Genomic DNA, 22,778 nt, shown 5'->3' on the forward strand with positions numbered 1-22,778 from the left:
TTTAACAATGTGTTGCTTTCTGTGCCAGAAAGTATTGTGAATGTCAGAACAAATTTCATTAACAAGTTTCTTTTGAAAGTTGTCAATGTTCTGTAACAAAGATTTGTTTGTGAATTGTTCTTCAATGCTTTTGTAATTAATTTCTTCTTTTAAGAAATTAATTTGTTGTGATTTTTTTGGTGACTAGATTGATGGTTTTTGAAATACTATCTTTTTGTAATTGTTTTAATTTTTTGAGATATGTTTTTGTGCAAAATTCAATTTTGATTTTTTGTCCTATCATTTTGGTAGTTATACAGTTATGTTGTACCTTAAAAGGATATAGGAGAGCTATGAAGGGGAGCCCTAGAATGACTGGGTCTAAAATGTTTTTTTTTATTAAAACTAATAAGGTTTTAAAACAAACATTGTTTTGACAAACATGAGCTTTTGGAATTCATATTTAATTGCATTGGGGACTAGTTTGCTGCACTAAGGATTTTTTGTTGATTTATGAAAACACTTAGTGGGAATTAAACCTTCTTGAATACAATTCAAGTCCGCACTTGAGTCAATTAAGACAATTGTTTCTACATGAAAGTCTTCAATTATTATTTTTATTTTAGAATACCATTTCTGGATCCTAATTCTTTGTAGTAATCCTAAAACTAGGTTTTCTGTTGGATTTTCTATGGACTTAGATTCTGATTCTTGGTCGGAGGAAGAACTATTGTGTTCTTCATCATTATTGCTAAAGAATGCTTGTGTTTGAATACTACTGAGATGTGAGCGGATTTCTATGTTTTCTGATTTTAAGGACTTAATTTCTTCCTTAATTTTGTTGACTTCCCTTTGTAGGTCTTTGATCGTAATTTCCTTCTTAGCCTTATTAGACCTTTCTAGGGTTGTGATAAGACATATTTTTAGGGCTACCTGGGGTTGACTAGTACTGGCTTTTTCAAGAGAGACTTACTTCTTAAGTTTCTTTAAATAAAATGACTTTAATTCATGGTCATCTACTTTGCTAATTAACTCGCTAAGAAGATCTTCTTGTTTATTGAGGATTGAAATCTTTTTACAACAAGATTATGTGCATCCTATCTTAATGTCGGGGAATGAAATACTACTTGAGGAATTACTGTAAAAGGTTGAATTAAAATCTGAATCATCTTCAGATTGACTATGGTCTATGTCTCTTAATTCTAAGACTTGGATTAGTTGGGTCTTCTCTTCCTTAGAGATTTTCAACTGATTGATTGTTTTCTTGACTCTACACTTGTTTGCATAATGACCGAATTTGCTAACGGAGAGAGAGTTTAGCAAATACGTGGGGAAGGTAAAGCTAGTAAGATTTATGTATATTGAAAACCTGCATTTTGAACATTATGAGTAGGTTATTTAGATTTAATTCAATGGCTAACACTAACTCCAGATCCAGTTTAAGTAGAATTCCATACATAGTAAATGAAGAACAAAAATTAGAATTTCAAACAGATGACAATATCGACTTTGGAGATTGGAATATCCCCAAGGTTTCTAGTAAAAACATTTACAAAAAGAAATGGTCAGTAGCCTATTTTAAAAGTGAACATCACGTCAAAATAGTTGAAAAAACTTATGCTCTTAGTAAAGAACATGAAACTTGTCAATTATTCACACCAAAACAAATTAAAACTCATATAAAAGATGGTTACAACTACATTCACATAGGTGTAGTCCAAATAGCAGTCAAGCCCTTAACAAGAAGAGGCCTCAATACCTTTATTTTATTATGCCTTCAAGATGCAAGATTCACTAACTTCAATGGTAGCATTCTTGGGATGATTGAGTCAAGTCTTTATAATAGACCAATTCATTTTGATTGTTTCCCAAATCTCAGGATAAGTCTTTCAGATCTCCACATGCTGAAATCACTCACATTAAACATAAAAAATTCAGGGTACCAAGTTCTTGAAGGAGTCCAACTATTAGCCTTAATCTTTAGAGTTTACTACAAAGTTACAAGAACAAACATGAATTTCCAAGCCTTAGTTAAAAGTCCTAGAGACCACACAGTCCTGATACAAACCAATCAAGAAAATGCCAACCTCAAAATACCCAGATCTATCAAATGGTTAGATATCAGTCTACCTTCAGATTGGTGCTTGATCAATGAAAGCAAACTAGTAAGCGTACAAGATAGCTTAGTCAATCTCGACAACATAGAACAATATTTTGACGGAACAATTAAAATCAACTTCAATCCTCCAGCATGAAAATCTAGCGTCCACCTACACAAGTTAGCCCAGTCACACAAATCTTTAGAGCCATATATAAACTCTTTTTCTGGATCCGCATCAGTCGATATGGTGGTTCGAGATCAAGTTCTAATCAATTCCTTGGTCAATAAAAATTTAAAATAAGTAGAAACTAGCTCAATAGTCACCCATAAAGAATTCATTAATGATTTAATCAACATGAAATTAAAATACAATCCAGAAATGAAATAAAAAATGTTGTCAAAAGAGATGAAGAAGGAACACCTATTTTCGATGAACGTATCGAAAAATGAGTCCCAGATGCAGTTAACACATTACTTTTCACTATCATAGAACTTTTCATTGGGACATTGTAGACATTAAAATTTCAACGTTCATGTGTCACATAAATTTTACACGCAGCATGTGACTCAACAAAAATCGGAAAAGTCATAAAAAAAAAGGACACATGTCAATACCTGGTAGAAATGATTTATTTCATCTGATTATTATATTCAAAATTAAGCCTTGAAAAAATCTATAAATTGAAGGCCAAATCTTCCATGTAAGGGAACCAATTCACATGTACATTTTTGTACTCCCAAATTGGAAGAGAATTCCCCAAATCCTTGAAACTATGAAACTCTAAAGCTTTCGAGCATCCAACTCCCAAATTCCCAAGAATCTCGAAGGATCAAGAAAAGTCTCTTTGTTCTTCATTAGATCCTTGAAGAAATCCACACAACTGTCCATCAAGATCAAGCCCCAAAGGCCCTTGAAGATTCGTTCATCCTCATTCATCAAGATCAAGCCCAACGACCCTTGAAGAAATCCACACAACTATTGATCAAGATCAAGCTCCGAAGGCCCTTGAAGATCCGTTCATCCTAAGATCAAGTCCCGATGACCCTTTGGATTAACAACGTCAGCAAATCTACATCATTGTTCATCCCTAGACCAAGACCCAACAACCCTTTGGATCAACAGCTCATCCACAAATCTACACCTTAAGAAGATAGAATCAGAGGATCAAATTGTAAAAGAGATTCTAACCGCAAAATTAATACAAAACATTATTTTGTACACGCGTTCTTGTTTCATTCATCGCAGGAAAATTCGTGTTTACAATTTTGGCACACCTAGTGGGACAATCTTTACCTCTCATCTTTTTCTTCGTTAAGGAATTTGAACATACCTCAAAATCAATGGCATCAAGCAAGGGCAAGTCGTTCTAGCAACCACCAAGGGAAGGATCCTGAGCACTTCTGCCGTGAACGGACAATCCATTGGCTCCACAACCGCTCCTTAACATGCTGCTTCAAAGTCGGTGCCACTAAGGGAACATGGGGAGCATCAAAGGTTCGAGTTCGTCATCAACCTGATCTCGCTGGGGGCACCAAAGAATGCTGCTGAGGCACACATGATAACATCCCAAAACGGCCAACAGGGTTTTTCTTCAGCACCCTGGATGTCTGAAGGAAAATCATGTCTATTGGTTGCACAAGTCTTGACCATCGGCATTACCTCCATTAAAGAACAACTGGCTTAAATAAGTGAAGCAATTGTAAGGCTCACAAGGACTGCGGAGGAGAAAGACTTGTAAATCACCGCACTCATCAACTGATTGGAGGCGTAACATGACGAAAAATTTGACTGCGATCTACTAAAGAAAGAAGCAGATGAAGAAGATGAGCAAAACACTGGTATGAGGCACTTTACAGGATGCGTTGTTGTACTCAAAGCCATATGCCAAATGGATTTATAGCTTACGGATGCCGACAAGGTACTAACCACCAAAGTTTATGCAGTTTGATGGAAAGGGAAACCCAAAGTAACCCGTCGCCCATTTCGTCGAGACTTGCAACAACGCGTGGGACTGAAGGAGACTACCTCACAAAGTAGTTTGTTTTCTCTCTGAATGGGAATGCGTTTGATTGGTACACTGACCTAGAGCCTAAGTTCGTCAACAGCTGTGAACAGTTGGAATGGGAATTCCTCAACCTCTTCTACAGCACCTGCCGCATTATAAGCATGCTGGAGCTCACAAATACAAAGCAGTGGAAGGATGAGCCAGTCGTTGACTACATCAACCGATGGTGCACTCTAAGTCTTGAATGCAAAGACAGACACTTAGAGACCTCATTGATCGAGATGTGTGTTCAAGGTATGCAGTGGGGATTACACTACATCTTTCAAGACATCAGACCACAGACCTTCGAGAAGTTGACCACCCACACCCATGACATGGAGTTAAGCATCGCCCATCATGGGAAGAAAGAATCAATCGCCGACTACAAGAACGACAAAGTTTTTGGGCCAAAGGTGGATAAGGTTATGTGGAAACCCACCAAGGAAGCAATGACGGTTAACATAGCTCCCGTTAAAATCTCTACACGAGGCAAGGCGATTCAAACCGAAGCTTTTCGTGATCAAGAGATGCGTAGACGCACTTTGAAGGAGCTTGAGGAGAAGACTTATCCATTCCCTGACTTTGATGTGGTTTCCATGTTGAAAGACTTACTTGACCAAAAAGTGATCTATTTACCTGAGTGCAGACGGCCGACAGAAATGAAACGTACTGATTGTCCAAGTACTGTAAATTCCACCGCTTCATCAGTCATCCGACGGAAAAGTGCTCCGTGTTGAAATATCTCATCATGAAGCTGGCTCAGAAAGGAATCATCAAGCTAGATCTTGACGTTGTGGTGAAGTCAAACTATACCACCGTTACTTCTAGCTCTTTCAACTCAAAATCTTCAACCGCTGGGGGCATGCTCCAAAACCATGTCAGTCAAGTCAAGTGAAGTTGAAGGATGAACTCATGTCACTCCAAAGAAACTGCACAAGAATCATACGTCTCCTTCACAAGTTCACCAATCAGAAAAGGGGCAAAGCAGCTCTGTTAACCTCCAAAGCTACATGAAAGTGTTAAGGATGATGAAATTGCCACACGAAGATCGTCCGTTGCCATCATGATGCGCAATTTCTTCCCCGAAGACTTCTTTAATCACTCGGTCAAGACTCGTTGCTATGAAGATTGCAAGGAATGCCTTTCCAAGATCGTTTGACAAATTAACAAAGCTCCTTGTTCGCACGAGCCTAAAAGGCGACAATCAAAACGCTCATTGCTTGCACAAGCTAAAACTGCAAACGGCACCAAAACGCTCATTGCCTGCACGAGTTGAAATTGTAAACGACACCAAAATGCTCCTTGCCTGCATGATCTGAAACTGTAAATGGCACCAAATGAACACCAAATGCTTTTGGCCCGCAAGAGCATAAACTGTGTACAACACAAAAAAAAAATGTATTTGAACTACGTTATGACTTGATCTCTTATTTGGAAGGGTACTTAGGCAGCTCAAACATTCAACTTTGAGTTCAGTCACATCAAAATAAAAAAAATAAGGTTTTATTAAAGGCTCGACTAATGAAAGTCAATTTCATTACAAAAAAAGAAAAAAAAAATACAAGTTTTCTTTTGTACAGAAATTAAATTACAGCTTATTTAAAAAAAAAAATGCAGGTTGTAAATATACATATATGTATATATATATATATATATGTATATAAATCTGCAATTGCTTTGGCCCAGCACGGTGCACACCATCAACGAGTCAACCAGCAATAAGCCCAACTCCCGTGGCCCATCCTCACTCAACTCCAAGCTAGTCCAAATCCTCTCCCAGAGCTTCCTCGTCTCCAGCTGTCTCTCTCATTCTTTTCAACTAACATCTCCACCTTAAACTCGTCTCTGCCACCAAAGGCTTCAAGATCAGACACCATGAATCGAAGCAGTTGCGATGGCGGTGCCAGTCTCCTTCGTCCTCACTCCACCCAAACCCCACCTGCTACACATGGTGCGTGTTGTGCGGAAGCGTCAACCAAGTGTGAGTGAAAAATAAACCACAATAACTGACAAAAGATAAATGGAACAATACCAATAAGAACACCAAGATTTATACTGGTTCGGCAATGCCTACATCCAGTTTGGAGACGACGGAGTATTCCACTATAATCAATGAGAACATACAATAGTGTTTATCACTCAATTTCCCAAAGACCCGAATAACCCAAACTCTCACACTTACAATAGGAAGAGAAAACCAAAAATACAAAGCAAGACAATTTGAGAAAATTCTTCTCTATGCCGAATGGCTTCTTGCTATTTTTCTTTCTTCCTTGTTTCCTTGATGTGTTTGAGTTATGCCTACACCTCCTTTTATAGGCCAAATGCCTCTCATCAAGTCAAAAGAATTAGGCATAAGTGCATCCATTCTTTGACCACAAATTAGGCATAAGAGCATCCATTTTATTTCCCACATGTAGCATGCCAACCATCAATTTTGACCACAAAAGTAGCCAACATCATTTGTTGGTTTTAGACTACTTTCTACTTTGTTTGAGCCAACAATCAACAGTGCGTACACTCGGAGCAGGCTTACTGCCAACCCAGCCACATGTCTCTCCCTCGTCTCAGGTCTTCACCCGCGAGCTCACTAACCCCCTTCTCCAGCATCGGCTATCTTCGTTCGTGTGGCATGGCCCGTCCTTGTCCCGTAGTCTGCCTAGCGAGCTTTGGACCTCACACCCAGCCACCTGCATCGTCCTTCAAGCCCACAGAGGAACCTAGGAGGTACATTTGACCCACTTGGACTTGCTGATAATCCTGAAGCTTTTGCTGAACTGAAAAAGAGAAGATTGGTGCTGTTGACGGCGGCGAAGAAGCTTCGGATGAGCTGTCAATCCATCTTTCCCCTTACAGTGGTGTCTTCCTCCTTCGATCCTAAACCTCTAATCTTTCTTCTGTTTTAACTTTCATCGCATTGGATTAAGTTTTTTACTTATTTCCACTCTAGGTTTAAAAATGGAAGAGAAGCTAAACGGCGCACTATAGAGACCAATTTGAGTGATCCTTGTTGGTGACTTCTCTAAGCTTCTGGTAAGACAAATTGTTTTTTTTTTATAAAACTTGTTAGTTATCGGGGTGTTCTAACTTCTTTCTCATATCTTTCTCATATCGTTTGCCGGACGAATTCAATTTTCCAGTCGAAGTGGTTTCGTCGCCTAAAGACTCTAGAAAAAACTAAAATGTTGACTAAGTTTTCCCGACCAACTTTTTTGTTCTGTTGGGTAAAATACTCTTTGCCTAACGAATTACTGTTCATCAGGCAAACTTTAGTCGGACAAAAGGTAAATTATGCTACAGTGTATATATATATATAAGAGAATTTACAAGTAATTATTAATATAATAGGATACCTAATTTCTATGAAATTATAAAAGGTAACAAAATATTGGCCTAAAATAATACAACTCACGCTAACACTTTTTCTCTAGTTGGTGCATAGATATTGCTCCTAGTTAACTTGTAAAGTGAGTTGTAGAACGTTTTACTCGAAACTGCCTTCATTAGGATATATATATATATATATATATATATATATATATATATATATATATATATATATATATATATCAACCAATTGGTCTTCAGATTTCACAAATAGAAATTGAACAATTTAATCGTCCCGCTTCTCTTAAATGAAATATATGTCCACCTCAACATACTTAGTATGATCATACTGATTTAGATTATGAGCGATATTATCTGCAACTTAATTGTTGCAACTAGAAGTGGACACTGGCTTGGCCGGATCCAAATTTAGAGTAATCAAACTGGATTCGTTTGGCAATGAAATCGAGCAGATTGGTCGTTGTATTTATGAAAAAATAAAAAATTGTTGTTGTTGGTCAATGACGTAGAATTTTTTGAAAGTATAATGCATATTTAAATGATTATGAAAGGTGGACTTAAGGAGAATCGTGAACCAATAAGCGAAATTAGTCTATGTGAGATCCCACATCGACCAACGGAGAGGGGGTGATGTGCCTTATATGTACATGCCCATCTCCATATAACACGAGGCCTTTTGGGAGCTCACTGGCTTCAGGTTCCATCAGAACTCCGAAGTTAAGCGAGTTCGGGTAAGAGCAATCCCAAGATGGGTGACCCACTGGGAAGTTTTCGAGTGAGTTCCTAGAAACAAAACCGTGAGGGCGTGGCCGGGATCCAAAGTGAACAATATCATGCTACGGTGGAGCCGGGATTAGGATGTGACAGAATGGTATCAGAGCCACTTTGCCGTTTGGTACGGATGTGCCGGCGAGCACGTCGGGTCCCTTTAAGTGTGGTGGATTGTGAGGTCCCACATCCACCAACAGAGAGGGGGTGATGTGCCTTATATGTACATGCCCACCTCCATATAGCATGAGACCTTTTGGGAGCTCACTGGCTTCGGGTTTCATCGGAACTCTGAAGTTAAGCGAGTTTGGGTGAAAGCAATCCCAGGATGGGTGACCCACTGGGAAGTTCTCGGTGACCCACTGGGAAGTTCTCGAGTGAGTTCCTAGAAACAAAACTGTGAGGGCGTGGCCAGGGCGCAAAGCGGACAATATTGTGCTACGGCGGAACCGGGACTGGGATGTGATAGTCTAAACCTGTAACAAGGAAGTTTAGGGTAATGTGTTGGACACAAACTATGCAATCATTACTCAACAAGTCTTTGTCTGCGTTATACATTAATATTGGGTATGCACTTGTAGTAGTGGTACATGGTTACACAATGGCAGCAACTGCATACAGAGTCATCATTACTTGTCTACCAGCAACTGGAAGTGTAAATTCTCGAGTCATCTATTTATACTATATATGAACACTGTGAGTGATGTGTTGGTCGTAATTATGTATAAGTGATGTGTAGGGCAACTATGTGTCTACGTTTGGGTTTTGTGTTGGGCATATCTACGCATGGTACATGTGAGTTTTGTGTTTATTAGTGTACTTAATATAAGTGTTTGGGTTTGAAATCCAAGATTTGGGTTGAAAGAAAGTTAGCCCAGGAAGAAGGCTGCAAGTCTCAGCCATATGGTGAAATATTTGGCCCCGTAGTAAAGTACTGATTGTTCAACCGAGTTCTAGAGGAATTAGGATTGTTCAAAGATCAGGAATAGATCAAGATTCGGTCAGGTCTTGTCTAAAGTGGGACTATGTGAAAATCATGATGGGTTTGATAAGATTTAGAAGAAATTGTTTAATGATCAATAAAGGATTAAATTCTGAGCCTAATTTAAGTTAAAGAGACCAAGACTTGATGATGATAGTTTTGGCATAAAGAGGGCTTGTCAGAATAATTTTAAGTGCATTCAAATATTGCCGAGGAAATAGAATTCTACAATTCGGCAAACTTGGGCATCAAGTAAATTATCTTATAAATACAAGAGAGTTTGCAATGTAGAGAAGACCTTCAACTTAATTCACAAATCAATGCTTTACATGAACTCTCTCCTCTTTTGAGAAAAATAATACTAATTGCTTTACTAACTATCAGCATGAACACAATCTGGTTAGACAGATTTGTAAACCCATATACCACAAACTCTATCAAGTTACTAGAATCACAACCAAGCAAAATACAAAGCCTAAATCTACAAGAATATTGTAGCATACTAAGCTGAAGAACTCGTAACAGAGGAAGCCATGGATGCAGAAAAACAAGGCTTGCAAACTTTGATTCTTTTCCTCTCTGTCAGATTGTTATTTGCTCAAAACTAAGAATAGGACTTAGTACCACTATGAGCATTAATCTGTGAGAGCAGAGATCACCATATATATATATATATATATTGACGGTGAATCTGACCTGCGTCAAAATCAGATTCTGTTGGAGAAGTTTGTTCTCCCTGATCTTGGGTTTGGGGCTGGTAAACCGGATGTGTAACCTGAGAGGTTGTTTCTACTAATTTTAGTTTGATGTTAATTAAATCATTAATTAACTCTTGTTGGGTAACAGACGAATTGGAGGTTGCGGCCTTTAATTTCCTATTGGCTATTAAATTGATTAATTCTTGATCTTGACCCATCCTGTCAGTTGGTATGGATCTAGAAAAAGAATTTTTGTTAGGAGCAAATGATCTATGAGACTGGGTAGGCTCATAGGATTTTCTTGCTAGACAATCAAAGTTGATTTTAACCGTTCCATCAAAATATTGTTCTATGTTGTCTAAATTAATTAGATTGTATAAACCCAAACCACCTAGCTTTGCTAAAACATCTCCGTATGTCAAAAAGAACCCAATGGAATACCTATTTTGCATCCCCTATCACATTGACAAGAAACAACCACCAGAAAAAATAGCCAAAACTATTTTTCCTCCAAACTCTCATCATTTACCAAAAGTATCTTATAAAACCCTCAAATTTTACCAAGCCATTCTCTCTGAGACTGAAAGCATTGCTATTAAGCCCATTTACAGTACCACCTATGACCGCAAAATACTCTACCATTCCCTTCACATTGGTAGATTTCTTACAGAACAAGAATGGGGAATCCCCCTCTATCAAACCAAACAACTTCATACTCAACATGTTCTCCTCCCAAACAACCATTATAATTATTTTTGTTACATTCAAGCCTGGACTAATATATTTCTTCATCAAACGGTCGATTTTAGCCATTCATCTCGGAGACACAACAAAATAGAGGTGTTAAGGCCTCTACTTGTTAAAGGTTTTACGACTATCTGATAAGCCAATGTGGATGTAATTATGACCATCTTTCCTTTGGGATTTAATTTGTTCTGGAGAAAACAACTGACAAGTTTCATGTTCTTTGCTAAGAGCATATGCTTTTTCAACAGTTTTAACATGATGTTCATTTCTAAATGAGGTCACTGACCATTTTTTTCTATAAATATTTTTACTTGAAACTTTAGGGATATTCCAATCAGAAAAATCAATACTATCATCAGTTTGAAAATCAAGTTTTTGTTTTTCATTAACAATATCTGGTATTCCACCTAAACTGGATCTAGAGCTAGTGATGGCCATTGAATTAGATCTAAATAATCTACTCATGATAATTTTTATGAATCTCTAATTTTTCTTCAGTTGTATATTTATTTCTGAAAATATTCCTTCGTCGAACATTCTCTTCAGCTTCAATATCAGCATTGAGCTTTTTTCTGTCTGGTTTAAAAGGTTTGTTTAAAACTAAAAGTTGATGGTGAATTTGACCTGCATCAAAATCAGATTCTGTTGGAGAAGTTTGTTCTCCCTGATCTTGGGTTTGGGGCTGGTAAACTGGATGTGTAACCTGAGAGGGTTTTTTACCGATTTTTGTTTGATGTTAATTAAATCATTAATTAACTCTTGTTGGGTGACAGACGAACTGGAGGCTACGGCCTTTAATTTCCTATTGGCTATTGAATTGATTAATTCTTGATCTTGACCCATCCTATCGGTTGGTATGGATCTAGAAAAAGAATTTCTGCTAGGAGCAAATGATCTGTGAGACTGGGTAGACTCATAGGATTTTCTTCCTGGACGATCAAAGTTGATTTTAACCATTCCATCAAAATATTGTTCTATGTTGTCTAAATTAACTAGACTGTTTTGAATAGTTACTGGCTTACTTTTATTAATTAGACACCAATTTGAAGACAAATTGGTTAAACCAATCTGAATATCCAAGGGACCTTGTATTTGGCCATGAACAATGATAGAAGAGTGATTCTACCATCGAACTGGCTTTTGTCAAATCTTTGCTGGAAACCAGATGATAGTAAGCTGGTTGTTGGGCCATGAACTGACCACAAGTTGGGAAACCATGCTGGAAAACTTATCCTGAAATTTCTGTCAAAGGTTACAAACCATGACTGGCTAAAATCAGCCGTTTGATGAAGAAATATATTAGTCCAGGCTTGAATGTAATCAAAATAATTATAATGGTTGTTCGGGAGGAGAACATATTGAGTATGAAGTTGTTTGGTTTGATAGAGGGGGATTCCCCATTCTTGTCCTGTAAGAAATCTACCAATGTGAAAGGGAATGGTAGAGTATTTTGCGTTCATGGGATATATATATATAACCCTTCTCATATCATAGTAATGATTCCCTATTTCGAAACCATATAGAAAAATGCTTGTATTTTCTATCTCATATCAATTCTAACATAAGACTGAATCCTCCATCAACTGGAATTAGTCTACCAATTTTTATAAAGTTTTCTTATGCCAATTGGACTCAATCAACCAATCTGAAATATCCAGTCTCATGTTCATAATCTTAAATTCTCCCACTTGAGCAAGAGACCAATTTCAAACACGGTTTTACCAATCATAAGAAGTGATCACATAACTTTTTTTAAGAATTCATTATCATGACTAATGTTCCATTGCATTTCAAAATATAGAAACTAAGAACCATAAACCACATAACAAGATTGCAGTTTTAATTCAAAGCTCACATGTACCCAATCTGCTAATATGACTCATCAGCAAACTGATATACACAATTATTTAACAAAATTGCTCCCACTATTCAAAAGATCCATACATCACTATAAAGAGCAAAATGTCTGTCATTTATTAAAAGAACAATTCATAACGATCTGCTTTAAACAGACAAACTGTTTTTCAAAGCAACGAATGAATCCATTCTTAAAATTCAATCTGTCACTCGAAACCATAAAAAGTTCACAAATGAAGTTTTAAGCACAAATGCAAAGAAACTTATTAAAATATAAAACTAACTATCAAATTAGCTAGCTGAAAACAAAAAAGAAGAATTCAACCTTAGGAACATCAGACTTGCAGCAGCTGTTCCAAAACCTTTGATTATCACAGTAGCACTCTTGACTACTCCAACTAATCAAAACCTTCAAGCACTCCCATCCGAGCAACATGCAACTTAAATTCCCCAACAGGTAAAACTTTAGTCAATGGATCAGCAAGCATCAAAGTTGTGCTTATATATTGCACTTCAGTCACTCCCTTTTTGACTTGTTCTTTGACTTTAAGAAATTTTACATCCATCAGCCTAGAAGCTGAAGTTCTTCTGTTATTTTTTTGGCAAAGAACACAACTGAGTTATTATCACAATACACTCTCATAGGTCTCTAAATTGAGTTTATGATCTTTAATTCTATCATAAAAATTTTCAACTAAGCTGCTTGCTTCATTCCTTCGGAACAAGCTACAAATTTAGCCTTCATAATTGAAGTAGCAATAATAGTCTATTTTTCACTTTTCCAAGAGACTGCCCCACCATTTAGCATAAATATGTAACCACCTATTGACTTTCTATCGTCCACATCAGTAGCCAAATCCGAGTCCGTATACCCCTCAAGTTCCAAAGATTCATATTATCAAGTTCGAATCAATAAGCTTGCTTATGTTATTCTAATCAAACTTATCAAATAGAGAGATTCAAACAAAATTAAATTTGGATTTCATGCTTCTTATTTGGGTTTCAGAATACATACCGTGAATTATGAATATCCATATCGTGCAACGAAAGCAAAATTGATATAAATTTATTACTTAATTCTCAGATCATCCAAACACGAAATCGAAGAAAAGAGAGAACAATTGAAAGTGTTCTCAATCCTAAAGCACCAAAAAACAAAAACAGATTTTGTCTAATTCAAACAGTCGTAAATTTTAAATAACCTTATTTAAATGCACAGTTTTGCGTAATCTTAGTTTTATTCCCAGAACGAGGACCTGTTTCGAAGCCTAACAACCGAAAAAACTTGTTGTTTTTATTTCTTTATTTTTATTAGATTGTTTTGATCTTGTTGATTGAATTTAAGAATTTAAATTTATGGCTCTGATACCACATCTAAATCTACAAGAATATTGCAGCATACTAACTTGAAGAACTCACAGCAGAGGAAGCCATGGATGCAGAAAAACAAGGCTTGCAAACCGTGATTCTTTTCCTCTCTGTCAAATTGCTATTTGCTCAAAACTAAGAAATAAGACTCAGTACCAATATGAGCGTTAATTTGTGAGAGTACAAATCACCATATATATATATATATATATATATATATATATATATAACCCTTCTCATATATCATAATAAGGATTCCACATGAGAATCCATATAGAAAGCTGCTTGTATCTTGTTGATTGAATTTAAGAATTTAAATTTATGGCTCTGATACCACATCTAAATCTACAAGAATATTGCAGCATACTAACTTGAAGAACTCGCAGCAGAGGAAGCCATGGATGCAGAAAAACAAGGCTTGCAAACTGTGATTCTTTTCCTCTTTGTCAAATTGCTATTTGCTCAAAACTAAGAAATAAGACTTAGTACCAATATAAGCGTTAATTTGTGAGAGTACAATTCACCATATATATATAACCCTTCTCATATCATAATAAGGATTCCATATGAGAATCCATATAGAAAACTGCTTGTATTTTCAATCTCATATCAATTCTAACCAAAGATTGAATCCTCCATCAACTGCAATCAGTCTACCAATTCTTATAAGGTTTTCTTATGCCAATTGGACTCAATCCACCAGTCTGAAATATCCAATCTCATGTTCATAATCTTACAAGATTTGGGTTGATGGGCGACGGGGGACAATTGCATGGTTAGATGAAGTTTTCTAGAGGCAACTAGCAAAACAACATGCTAGTTAGACAACGTCGAAGTTGTAGAATCAGTTCGGCTGAGGAGTCTTGACTGCTAGGTTAAACAACGAGTTTCTCAAGTTCGACGGGTTAACCATCTCAAGCCTCCATCGGTGAAGAGTCTTTCATTCTTTTGCCGAAATAGGTCACTTCATTAGCTTTCTTGACGAAGTGAAGTGTTTTTATGATTGGATACTCCCAAGTCACATTTAGGGTTGGACATAACGATGGCCAAATCACTTTTACAATAAATACACCCATTTCTTTTGAGTATCTTTATCCTTATAGTTTTCTATGAGTTTGGTGATAAGTCATATATTTCATGCATTTATACCATCCATTTCTAGTCTCCTTGTGATGTTTTTGAGTTAACCTGGTTGCATTTTACGTTATTTTGTGTTAGTGTGCAGTTACTTGTACTTTAGGATCAATTTGAAGGCAAAACAAGTGAAAACATGCGATTTTTGGAGCTGACCCTTATTCAAACGTAGAGAGAAGTTTAGTGGCCTGTTTTGGAGCCTAAATAAGTTGTTACTTATTTTGAAGTCCAAATAAAGAATCCAAGATGAATCTAGCTTGTTAGAAGAACAAGAGCAAAATGGGAAAGGAATTGGAATATCCAGCCTGATTTGGAGGAGCCAAATAAGGAATAACGTTCAAAACTTTGGCTTAATGGTTGGGATCACCTTACAATCAACTGCAGCCCCATTTAGCATATAAATACTAGGGTTTTAGATCACTTTTACATAAGGCCCCTTTGGGGACGTCCAGAGCTCTTTCTCTCTTCTCATTCTTTGGCCTTTCTTCCAGAAACAAAACCTTATTTCCATTCACCTTCCGCTGCCACCGAAGAAACCATGCAACCGCGCTGTTCTTAAAGAAGTTCGACATCAGAATTGCTTCAAGGGGGTTTTTTCTATGAACTTTAGTTTCACTCATGTTGTTCTTGATATTTATATATTCTGTAATCATGTTGTGTAATTAAGTTCATAGTTTGGGATTTTGATGTAGCCTTGCAAAACTATTCTATGTTATTAAGTTAAAGTATTCGATTCACCAAGTTGTGTTCTTGTTTCATTCATTGATTTTGTAGTTTAATTTGTTTGTTAATCTTAATGTTTGATCACCATTAGGGCTGCTTATGAATTATTTGATCAAGGTTATAGTACACATAATGCTTAATCTTGGTAAACATGTGAATGATTGAGGAAACTGCTATGCATACATCCTGCCATGTGATTTCTTTGGTTTCTTGAAGTTTTCTTGTTCTTAGTGGATTCTTATTTGGTAATCTAAGTTGAACATCACAACTAGGTTGCAAATTAGGAGTACTTGATCACAACCACACATCAAATGGCTGATCATAAATGAGTAAAACGAACCCTAGTTACATGTTGGAGAGTTGAATGCGTTTTGACTTAATTTTCATGGAATTGCCTTGTAATGGTGAAATTGGTATCCCTAGTTCCATTCCCATCGTTTTTGAATCATTCTATTATTCATATGTAAATTCTCTTGCATTTTAAGTCAATTTACTTTTCCAATCAAAATCCAAACTCAATTTGTTAGTTTCATTGTTTAGTTAGGGTTCACATAAAGCTAGTAATTTGTAAAGGTCTAATCAATCCCTATGGTTCGACACCCTTACTTGTACCATTATACTAACCATATTTTTGCACTAGGAAGGAACACAACATTTGGCGGACTTATTTTCTTACCACAACATCGAGGCTGCTGAACCTAGTGCACAAGATCCAGAACCTTGTAGTGAGTTGCATAACTTTATCTTCAGGTTATATAATCAAAGGCTGAGAGTGTTCTGTCTTTGGCTAAAATCGCTTGGTTCAGGAGTCAGAAGCGCATTTCACACCCATCACATTCAAGACACTCGCCTGGCTAAGCTAGGTAGCAAGTTGGCATGCTTGCATCAGCAATCAATCATCGAGTGACGTAGTTAGCTCTTTAGTCTCAGCATATGCGCTACGTAGCCTGTGTAATTTTTAAGGCCAACAAATTGTGAAAATGATGCATGTAGTGATGCTCTTATTAATCTTAAAACAGAGATCAAATTGACTTTCACATATGCTTTGATATTAGAGTCATTCTCATGAGTTTTGTAACTCATCGGGTTTTTGCGACCAATTTGATACCTACACCACTCTCCAATGTAGAGGTTACATGTAACATCCCACATCATCCAGGGGTGTGATCCTTAAATGTATATTCCCAACCCTACTTAGCACGATGGCTTTTGGGAGCTCACTGGCTTCGAGTTCCGTAAGAACTACGAAGTTAAGCGAGAAGGGGGCTAGAGCAATCCCATGATGGGTGACCCATTGGGAAGTTGCTCGTGAGTTCCCAAAAACAAAACCGTGAGGGAATGGTAAGCCCAAAGCGGACAATATCGTGCTACGGTGGTGGAGCGGGCCCGAGAAGTGGTTCCACCCCGGGCCGGGATGTGACAATTTGGTATCAGAGCCTAACCTTGGCTGTGGTGTGCCGACGAGGACGTCGGGCCCCTAAGAGGGGTGGATTGTGACATCCCACCTCGCCCAGGGAAGTGATCCTTATATATATATATATATATATATATATATATATATATATATTCTCATCCCCACCTAACACGAGGCATTTTGGGAGCTCACTGGCTTCGGGTTCCGTAGGAACTACGAAGTTAAGCGAGAAGGGGGCTAGAGCAATCCAATGATGGGTGACCCACTGGGAAGTTGTTTGTGAGTTCCCAAAAACAAAACTGTGAGGGAATGGTAAGCCCAAAGCGGACAATATCGTGCTACGGTGGTGGAGCGGGCCCGGGAAGTGATCCGCCCCGGGCCGGGATATGACAATATGGTATCAGAGCCTAACTCTGGTCGCGTGTGTGCCAACGAGGACGTCGGGCCCTTAAGGGGGGTGGATTGTAACATCCCACATCGCCTAGGGGTGTGATCCTTAAATGTATATTCCCATCCCTACCTAGCACGAGGCTTTTTGGGAGCTCACTGGCTTTGAGTTCTGTAGGAACTCCGAAGTTAAGCGAGAAGGGGGCTAGAGCAATCCCATGATGGGTGACCCACTGGGAAGTTGCTCGTGAGTTCTCAAAAACAAAACCGTGAGGGAATGGTAAGCCCAAAGCAAACAATATCGTGCTACGGTGGTGGAGCGGGCCCGGGAAGTGGTTTCGCCCCCGGCCGGGATGTGACATTACAGACAATACACTTGAGAGTAGGGTTTCTATTAGACCTTAGCAATTTCTTACATGACCTGTTAACACGACATGTAAATGACGCAAAAATAACGATTTCGGGTTAACACGATAAGTAATCGGGTTGTTATCGAGTCACACGACAAGAACTCGTTAATAACGGGCCCTTAATGGATTTACACGAGGGTGACATGTGAGTAAACTGTTTCGACACGTTAAGAAAATGTTATTTTGATGATTTTAATTTTTTAAACAAATAAAAAAAACTTACTATAAAATACAATAGCCATTAGGGGTGGAAAAAAATCCCGAAAATCCCGAACCGAACCGAAAAAATCCCGATCCCAAACCAAAAATTTCCCAAACCGAAATTCCCGAAATTTTTGGGATGTTATCCCGAACCGATCCCAAAATTTCGGTATGGGATTCGGGATTGGCTTCTCAATATTTCGGGAATCCCATACCAAACCGAAAATATATAATATTAATTATTATATATATATATATATATATATATATATATATATTATTCTTTTATAATTGATGCTAGTAGTTTCTAATTCATGCTCTGCAACCTGGAATGCCCTACACCTTGCATATTTTTCATATTTTGTTTGATATTCATGTGGATTTTATTATTGCTGCTGCCATGGCTGATGATTTTAGAAGGCTTGATTAGTTTAATTGTCTCTCAACATATTACAAAAAGGGTTTAATTAATTTGAATTTTGACTATGATAAAAACAGTCAGGCATGCCAGTGTTCAATTAAATAGTAGTGTGAATGAAATGAAATTCCTAGTTCATGAATGTGTTCTTAAACTATATATTTGAAGAACAATTCATAATTTCATATTTCAATTTGGGATTCCCGATTTGTCCCAAAATCCTGAAAATATTTCGGGATTCCCAAAAATTTGGTTTGGGATTGGTCTTCAAATTCCCGTCCCGAAAAATTTTGGTTTGGGATTCGGGATACTAGTTTCGGTATGGTATCCCATACCGAACCACCCCTAATAGCCATAGTGTATGTGCTTACATTATATATCAAATATGTATTATTGCATTCTTATTCTATATAAATTTAAAAAATATTATGTGTTATTTATTTTTATAGTATACTATAGGTAAAGAGTGAGAATAAAAAAAAATTATAAAACACATTATAAATAAAAATATCAAGTAATTTAAAAATACCAAAACACATTAAAAAATTATAATAATTAATTTACAAGTGCGAAAAAATGTGAAAAGATAGAAAAATGCTCGTGATTGCATCTTCTATGCTTCGAAGATGGTTACATCGCCGTTTGAATTTCTAGAACTATACAAACCCTCATGAATAAAATTTTAAAGGGAGTGCAAAATAAATAAAATTCATAATCATTAATATACAAGTCTGAAAAATGTGAAAGTATAAATAAACACTTGTGATTGCATCCTCAACCTTGAAGTGCAACTCCCTTCATTTTGCATATCCTTGAAAATTTGGTATTTTTTTTAGTAATGCACTAAGGTTTTTCATTAGGCTCCTATTTTGGAGTATGTAAGACTTGAAATACAAATGTATTTTTTTTTTCTTCATGTTTTCAAGTAATATTTATGTGACAATGTAGTATATATGTATATATTAATTTAGTATTATGTTTTCCATTTTTTTGGGTTCAAATTATGTTTTTTATTTTCATTATTTATTGATTTAAAATATATTTTATTTAACAGGTAACGGGTCGGGTCATATTACCTGATAATATTAACGGGTCAATTTTAGGTCAGGTCATATTACCTGTTTACTTTAACGGGTGTTACACGATATGACCCGTTAAGATATCAAGTATGTCACGAAAAATACGACACGAATGCTAGGTCCAGTTTCTATAACCTTTAACCTTTATTTAATTATTGTGAGGTTAGTTCACCTATGAACTTTGTAAACTATGTTTCTAGTGAATATTTGATCTATTTATCTATGAGCTAACTCTATATATTTGTTTTACCACTACGTTTTTCTGTCACAGCTGTTTATAGACGTATCTCAGGATCAGGGCGTGACATTAAGGGTGAAAAATAGAGCTAACCACACAATGTCGATCATGATAAATTACCATCAAATGGGTCAGCCATAATAAGTATTGAACTCATCATCTATGAGAATCGAACTTAAGATATTCACGTAGAAGTGAAGAGTAATATTGTACAAAGTGACAAAAGAATCAACTAAGTTTTGAATTCAATATGCCATATAAAAGAATTCAATATGTAAACTCAAGCCTTGAGTCCTTGATTGTCAAATAGATGCCCCGTTGCGAGCTAAATTCGATAACCTAATAGCTATATTTTTAATGGCGGAAGAAATAATCTTGCGTTGCATGCAGTGTTTAAACTACAGGTGGCAACCCGCAACCGAAGCCAACAACTGAAGAGACCGACTCTATTTCATTGACGAGTGGACAAGAAGGTGAACCAATTAACAACTCAAATGTGCGTCGTCATGTCAACTTTTTCCTAACCATATTTGAGCAAATCAACAATAACACAACCATATATAAGTAAATACGTACACACAAACACACACACATATATATTTCCTTGTCTATATATATATATATATATATATATACATGCACAAACACATCATCAATATTAACTCAATCGATCATATATACTCAATTACTCATTTGAATTACTTCCGAACCTTTTCGATCGATAAGTTTGAATCAATGGACACTTACAATCACTGCTTCTTATCTGCTGTCTTGTTCATTGTCCTGTTTTCTTCAAGCATCCATGTCTCCGTAGCGGCTCGCAATCTTCTCCAGACGACGACTGCACCGTCTTTGCCTCAACCTGCTTCAACACTACCACCTTTCCCTCCCCTGCCAACATTCCCACAACCCACATTGCCAAACATACCAAACAACCTACCGTCTCTACCTATGCCCACCGGCGGCGGCTCCACACAGACACAGCTGCCTCCACTTCCCAATTTCCCTACTACGTCATTCCCAAATATCCCTAAGGTTACACTGCCTCCACTGCCAAATTTTCCCTCGGTACTCCCAACCAATATCCCTACTACAATTCCCTCTTTCCCATTTTTCTCTCCACCACCTGCAACCGGTAAACCGTAAATCATGCATATATGTTGGCACATGCAGACACAGCAACTGTAGCTGACTGGCAACCGTTGGATTGGATCTTCATTTTCTCTTTTTAACTTTTATTAATTTATGCTTTAGTTTATGTCTGGTATTGGATACGTATTTCTTCGATTACAATATGTGTTGTATGTATGCTTTGATGCGCTTTATATATGTCCAATGAAGTTTTATTTGGTGTATTGTTATACATGCTAACGCTATAGCACTTTAATGTTTCAATTAACTTCATTTGTGCTTTATATTTATAATGTGAAATCGAACCTATTACTTAATTTGTTTTCTTCATATACTTCGCCATTTGCTAAAATTGAGGTTTATGTAAATTTCTGATATCTTATTTCCATCCAAAGTATATATAAGAGAATTTACAGGTAATTATAAATATAATAGGATGCCTAATTTCCACGAAATTATAAAAGGTAACAAATTATTGGCCTAAAATAATACATCTCACACTATCACTTCCTCTCAATTTGGTACTAGATATTGTTCATGCTTCACTTCTAAAGTGAGCTGCAGAGCACTTAACTCGAAACAACTTTCATTAGGACTATAGACATGCAGATTTGGAGTTTTCTGCTTACAAGGATATTAGCCAATTGGTCTTTTGATTTCACAAACGAGAATTGAACACTCTAATATTCCAGCTTCTCTTAATTGAAATATATGTCCACCTCAACATGCTTAGTACGATTATGCTGATCTAGATTATGAGGAAGGTTATTTGCAGCTTTATTGTCGCAATATATAGATTCATCACAAAATCAAAAACCCAAATTACATGACAAACCTCTCTAACCAAAAAAGTTTACAAAGTCTCTTAATCATTCTTCTATACTCAGCTTCCGCACTAGGTATAACAACCACCCTTAACCGCTAAAATTAAGTAGAATGTAAACCAACACGATCAACTTTTTATACTTTGATAAACCAAAGAGGTACAATGATAAAATTACTGCCAACTGCTATATTTTCAATGGAAAAGTCTGCAAATTATTGGCACTTAGCTGCTACTATTCTTAAATTTGACTCATACCTGCATCTGACACGGGTGTAAAATGTGTGTTAATTACTAATTTACACCCACATCAGTATTTTATAGCATTAAAAACCAAATATAAATTAGATTGTACGCTACCAAAATAACAACCTCCAGTCTTTTTTTTTTTGGGGTGTCCAAATTTTACAATAAGAGGAGGGGAAGTTCGGCTAAGCTACACAATGGGCAGCCTAATTTGATGTCTAAATTAATCGCACTAGGTTTCAACCATTCGTGGATAAATGACCATAGTCGTCTGATCTTGCCCACCTCAAATAAGCTTGTTTAGTTTCCTCGTGAATTAGATATCTAGTTCGAGCTCACTCCCTTTGGTTTGGTTCCACATCACAAGTCTAAAATGGCATCTAATTACTGCAAGTGGTTGTTTGTTGTAGCTATGTTTTTCACATTATCAATTTCTTCAGCCTTGGCCGGCGGCGCCGCCCCTCGAAAACTCTTAGCACCAACCTTTCCTACTAATCTGCCCAATGTTGGATTTCCTCCTTTACCACTCACTACACTTTTGCCTCCACCTACTACTTCACTTCCAAATTTCCCTCCACTTCGTACTTTCCCTATCTACCCTCCACCTTCGTTTACCACTCCCACCCCTTAATTAAAACCATCAGTATATATATATGTGTGTGTGTGTGTGTGTCTTTTATA

The 22,778-nt window shown here is 36.9% G+C and overlaps 1 pseudogene; it reads left to right on the forward strand.

Annotated features, from left to right (window-relative positions):
- Positions 1-4,382: 4,382 nt before the first annotated feature.
- LOC148697130 (uncharacterized) lies at positions 4,383-5,284 on the forward strand (annotated as a pseudogene).
- The last annotated feature ends 17,494 nt before the right edge of the window (positions 5,285-22,778 follow it).

Source organism: Pyrus communis, chromosome 5, assembly GCF_041283825.1.
Source record: "Pyrus communis isolate YQ-2024b chromosome 5, ASM4128382v1, whole genome shotgun sequence".
NCBI classification, from domain to species: domain Eukaryota; kingdom Viridiplantae; phylum Streptophyta; class Magnoliopsida; order Rosales; family Rosaceae; genus Pyrus; species Pyrus communis.